Raw genomic sequence first — 6,353 nt, forward strand, 5'->3', positions numbered from 1 at the left:
TTAGAGACATAATCGCATTGAAGGCATATGTCGCAAGATAGGCAATCTTCACAACATCCCATGTAACATGAATAATAAAGGGGAGAACATAGTTGGCTTACACTCGCCACGTCAATCAAGAACATAAATAACATTACATCATCCAAAACACTCATGGCCCGACTACGGTGCCCAAATAGAAGAGAACCCAACATGCGACACGGTCCCGATCAAACCCCAACTAGGCACCACTACTGATCGTCAGGAAAAGACACATAGTATCGCTGAGAGTCTTCGTCAAACTCCCACTTGAGCTCGTACTCGTCACCTGGAGCAGAATCACCTGGACCTGCATTTGGTGTAATAGTAATCTGTGAGCCACAGGGACTCAGCAATCTCGCACCCTCGCGATCAAGACTATTTAAGCTTATAGGTATGGCAAGGTTAAATATGAGTGGAGCTGCAGCAAGAGACTAGCAAGTATGGTGGCTAACTTATTCGCAAAAGAGGGCGAGAAGAGGAGGCAAAGCACGAGCGAGAAGCTAGAGGGCAACCTGCGCAAACATTACTCCAACACCGTGTCCACTTCCCGGACCCCGCCGAGAAGAGGCCATCACGGTAACACACTCGGTTGATTCATTTTAATTAATTAAGGTTCAAGTTATCTACAACCGGACATTAACAAATTCCCATCTGCCCATAACCGCGGGCACGGCTTTCAAAAGTTCAATCCCTGCAGGGGAGTGCCAACTTAGCCCATGACAAGCTCTCACGGTCAACGAAGGAATAGACCTCCTCCCAAGACGTTCCGATCAGACTCGGTATCTCGGTAACTCAAGACACTTCGACAGGTTAAAACAAAACCAGCAACACCGCCCGAATGTGCCGACAAATCCCGATAGGAGCTGCACATATCTCTTTCTCAGGGCACACTCAGATGAGCCAGACGTCGGGTAAGCCAGCCCAGAGTTGCCCCTGGTAGCCTCGGACATCGCTCGGTGGGACCAACACTCAGAGGAGCACTGGCCCGGGGGGGTTAAAATAAGATGACCCTTGAGTCTGCAGAACCCAAGGGAAAGAAAAGGGGCTAGGTGGCGAATGGTAAAACCAATGTTGGGCATTGCTGGAAAAGCTTTAATCAAGGCAAAATATCAAGGGGTTCCTATTATAACCCAACCGCGTAAGGAACGCAAAAATCCGGGAACATAACACTGATATGACGGAAACTAGGGCGGCAAGAGTGGAACAAAACACTAGGCGAGAGACCGAGCCTTCCACCCTTTACCAAGTATATAGATGCATTAAGATAACATAGCAATATAATGATATCCCAACAAGTAAATAAAAGGTGTTCCAACAAGGTACGACCTCCAATCTTCACCTGCAACTAGCAACACTATAAGAGGGGCTGAGCAAAGCGGTAACATAGCCAATCAACGGTTTGCTAGGACAAGGTGGGTTAGAGGTTTGACATGGCAATTGGGAGGCTGACAAGCAAATGGCAGGCATCGTAGCATTGGCATAGCAAAAGAGCGAGCAAACTAGCATATCAAAGATAGTAGTGATTTCGAGGGTATGATCATCTTGCCTGCACAGTTGTCAGAGTTGACTGGATCCTCAAAAGCAAACTCAACGGGCTCCTCATTAGCAAACTCGTCTCCCGGCTCTACCCAAACAAGACAAACAAGCAACAAGGATACAATCAACCACGTGCAAGGATCAAGCGATATCATGCAATGATGATATGCTATGCGGGATGCAAAATGCAAGATATGACAGGAAATGCATGAACCTTGCCTCAACTTGGAATTCCAAGGGTGCCACTGGAAAGATGAGATGAAATCGCTCGAAAACGATATAAAGAACTCCGGAATCGGAGTTACGGTTTGGAAATGGCAAGCGATTCAAAAATGGCACCGGTCTGCGATTTACAGCAAGTAGGCATCTAAATGCAACGAAATGAACATGCTACAGCCACCAAACATAACAACAAAATACATGGCAGGGATGCACACAAGATTCTTAACAAAAGTCTAGCACTGAGCTATGGCCAATTCATCCATTAACAGGTTCAAACAAGCATGCCAAAAACGCAAATGCAAAACAGATTTCAGACTTAGTGAAATCAACACTTGTCTGAAATCTCAGATCACGAAGCCCTCTTCGGAGCAACAAAACAACATGATACATGACCTGATTAAGACAAGTAAGAACATGGCATGGAGGTACTCAACAATCTTAACAAAAGACCCAAAGTGACCTGGGGCAAAAAGGGTTCACAAAATATACTAACGGGCACACGAACATAGCTAAAACACAATCAGTTTTCAGACTTAGTGAAAACTAAGACATGGTGAAATATAACTCACGAAGGCATGTAAACGAGCTCGATGCACTCACATGGTTCAAGTCATGGCAAGGCAGGAATACATCCATTAATAAGGCACAACATACAAGCTAGACATGGCAAGAACAATGGCATATCATGCACGGATCAACTACAATAACATCGGCAAAATCGCAAACGAGTTGACGATCTGCCCAGATTCACAACGAAGCAAAAGTAGAGCCTGATTGACTCAAGCTAGGGTGCTCCATAATTGCAAACAAAGGCATGGATGGATAGAGCATAATAAGATTAACAAAACTCCCTTACTGATCATCCTCAAAAGAGGCACGGATCACTAGGAAACAAGCTGAACATATGGCATCATGAACTAAATAATCCCAGACTTAGTGAAAACTACTAAGTCCCTGAAAACAGATTTACCGGGTGCCTCACTTTGCAAGCTTGCACAAGTCACCACACACATCCTAAAAATGCATGGGTTGCCCCTCTGGAAAGAAGACAAAATCCTTAACAAAACATATGAAGGACTCACAGGCATAGCATGCACACAATAATCATGGCAAAAATGACAAAAGTCTAAGATGAACTAGCAGATCTGACAATTAACTCACGAAGCCTCCTTCTAACAGCATTTTGGGCATCAAGATGAACTCAAATGAAAATGATGCAATGGAATGAAATGATTTACTCGTCGAGACGCATTTTGATATACTGTATGTCCAAAACGGAGCTACGGATGCGGAGATATCACTGGTCAAAGTAGGCATAAAAATATTGAGATGAGAGGGGAAAGTCAACCCGAGATTAGGGTTTTTCAGATCTGAGATCTGCATGGATTTCGGAGATGGCCGAATCGACTATTCACCACCGGAGTTTCACCGGAGAGGAAGAAACCGGCCGGAGCTTGGGGAGGCGGGGAGGTGGCCGGGGTGGAGCCCGGCTCCGCCGGCGATGGCGCGGTCGACGAGGCGGCGGGGAGAGCGGGGCCGGCTCGGGCAGCGGCCGGCGACGAGGTCGCCCGGCGACGCGGCGGCTACCGGCGACGGAGCTCCGGGCGGGCGGCGGCTGGAGGCAGGCGGCGATGGGGACGAAGGCCCCGGGCGGCGGCGCGGTTCCACGGGCCGGGGAGGGCTGGCTATGGGCCCGAGCGGGCTCCCGGCGACGGTGGAAGGCGCGGCCTCTCAGGCGGCACCACGTGGCGGCGGTGGGAGGTGTCCGGACATGTCCGTCGATGGGCGCTTTGTCCGGCGGCGCACGGAGGTAGGAGAGACTAGGGTTAGGGGTGGATTGCACCGCGAATTTTTGGAGGGGGGTGTATATATAGGCATAGGGGGAGCTAGGAGAGTCCAAATGAGGTGTTGTTTTCGGCCACACGATGGTGATCGAACGCTCTAGGACATGGAGCAGAGTTTGGTGGGTTTTGGGCCAAATTGGAGGGGTGTTGGGCTGCAACACACACGAGGCCTTCTCGGTCCCTCGGTTAACCGTTGGAGTATCAAACGAAGTCCAAATGATACGGAACTTGACAGGCGGTCTACCGGTAGTAAACCAAGGCCGCTTGGCAAGTCTCGGTCCAATCCAGAAATGTTTAATCCCCACACACGAAAAAAAGCTAGAAATGACCACCGGAGGAGAACGAAGCGCCGGAATGCAAAACGAACAATGGGGAAAATGCTCAAATGCATGAGATGAACATGTATGCAAATGCAATGCACATGATGACATGATATGAGATGCATGACAAAGAAAACAACACACGGAGACAAAGACCCGAACCCGAGAAATAAATATAACTTAACGCCGGAAACGGCAAGAGTTGGAGTACAAATAGGGAAAGTTACATCCGGGGTGTTACAACACTCCACCACTACGAAAAGATCTCGTCCCGAGATCTAGGACTGAAAGAACTCCGGGTACTCAGAACGGAGGTGATCCTCACGTTGCCTGGTAGCTTCACGGTCGGAATGGTGTGACCACTTGACTTTGAGAAATTTGATTGACTTGTTGCGAGTCTTGCGTTCAGTCTCTTCAAGAATAGCAACTGGGTGCTCACGATAAGAGAGATCTTCTTGGAGCTCAATGTCCTCGAAGTTGACGGTGCGGTCAGGAGTCTTGAAGCACTTTCGAAGCTGAGAGACGTGGAACCCATCATGAACATTTGCAAAGTTTGAAGGAAGCTCGAGTTGATAGACGAGGTTGCCTCTCTTGCTGACAATCTTGAAAGGTCCCACGTATCTAGGGGCAAGCTTCCCTTTGATACTGAAGCGATGAGTACCTTTCATAGGAGAGACACGGAGGTAAACATGATCTCCGATCTCGAAAGCCAAATCACGGTGCTTACTATCATAGTAGCTCTTCTGGCGGGATTGGGCTGCTTTGAGGTTATCATGGATGACTTTGCACATTTCTTCTGCTTCTATGATTAAGTCATTACCCAAAAGCTGACGTTCACCAGTTTCAGACCAGTTGAGAGGGGTACGGCACTTCCTGCCATACAGAATTTCAAAAGGGGCCTTGCCCAAACTTGCTTGAAAACTGTTATTGTAGGAGAATTCAGCATAAGGAAGACAATCCTCCCACTTCATGCCGAAGGAGATCACACAAGCCCTGAGTATATCTTCAAGAATCTAGTTGACACGCTCGACTTGACCGCTTGTTTGAGGATGGAAAGCTGTGCTGAAGCGGATGTTGGTGCCCATGGCCTTTTGAAAAGAATCCCAAAACTTCGAGGTAAAGATGCTGCCACGGTCTGAAGATATCACTTGAGGAATACCGTGCAGAGAGACAATGCGAGAGGTATAGAGTTCCGCCAATTGAGCTGCAGTAATCGACTCTTTGATAGGCAGAAAGTGAGCCACTTTGGTGAGTTTGTCGATGACAACAAATATAGCATCATTGCCACGCTTGGACTTTGGAAACCCAGTCACGAAGTCCATCTCAATGTGGTCAAACTTCCATTCTGGAATGGCAAGAAGTTGGAGGAGACCTGCTGGCCTTTGGTGTTCTGCCTTCACTCTTCTGCAGACATCACATTCATTCACGAATTAAGCGATCTCGCGCTTCATTCGAGTCCACCAATAAGCTTGCTTAAGGTCCTGATACATCTTCGTGCTCCCAGGGTGGATGGAGAGGAGAGAATTGTGAGCCTCGTTCATGATCACTTTACGAAGTTCACCTTTGGGCACAACAATACAATCCTCGAAGAAAAGAGTGTCCTTGTCATCAAGGCGGTAGCACTTGTACTTGGACTGACTCTTGGCAATCCCGATCTTCACCTTTTTCACCATAGCATCAAGAAGCTGGGCTTGGCGAATCTGGTCTTCTAAGGTAGGAGAGACTTGAAGGTTGGCGAGGAAACCTTGAGGAACAACTTGCAGATTAAGTTTGCGGAAAGCTTCACAAAGCTCGGGTTGATAAGGCTTAAGAATTAGACTGTTGTAGTAGGCCTTTCTGCTCAAAGCGTCAGCAATCACATTGGCCTTGCCTGGAGTATACTCAATACTCGGATTATACTCTTGAATCATTTCGACCCAACGAGTTTGCCTGAGGTTGAGATTAGGCTGAGTGAAGATGTACTTGAGACTCTTGTGATCAGTGAAAATGTCCACTTTTCTTCCCAATAGAAGATGTCTCCAAGTCAAGAGAGCATGCACAACTGCCGCCAACTCGAGATCATGAGTGGGGTAGTTCTTCTCATTAGGCTTCAATTGGCGAGAGGTATAAGCAACAACTTTCTTCTCTTGCATTAAAACTGCACCGAGACCTTGGAGAGAGGCATCACAAAAGACCTCGTACGGCTTGGATTCATCAGGCGGAGTCAGAACTGGAGCAATGATCAACTTCTCTTTCAAAGTGTTGAAAGAAATATCACACTCCGGAGACCAAACGTACTTGACGTGCTTCTGGAGAAGATCAGAGAGAGGCTTCGCAATCTTAGAAAAGTTTTCAACGAATCTTCGGCAATAGCTTGCGAGACCGAGAAAACTGCGGAGTTGCTTCACGTTCTGAGGAGGTTCCCAATTCA

This window comes from Triticum dicoccoides, chromosome 3A, assembly GCF_002162155.2.
Source record: "Triticum dicoccoides isolate Atlit2015 ecotype Zavitan chromosome 3A, WEW_v2.0, whole genome shotgun sequence".
In the NCBI taxonomy this organism is placed as follows: Eukaryota; Viridiplantae; Streptophyta; class Magnoliopsida; order Poales; family Poaceae; genus Triticum; species Triticum dicoccoides.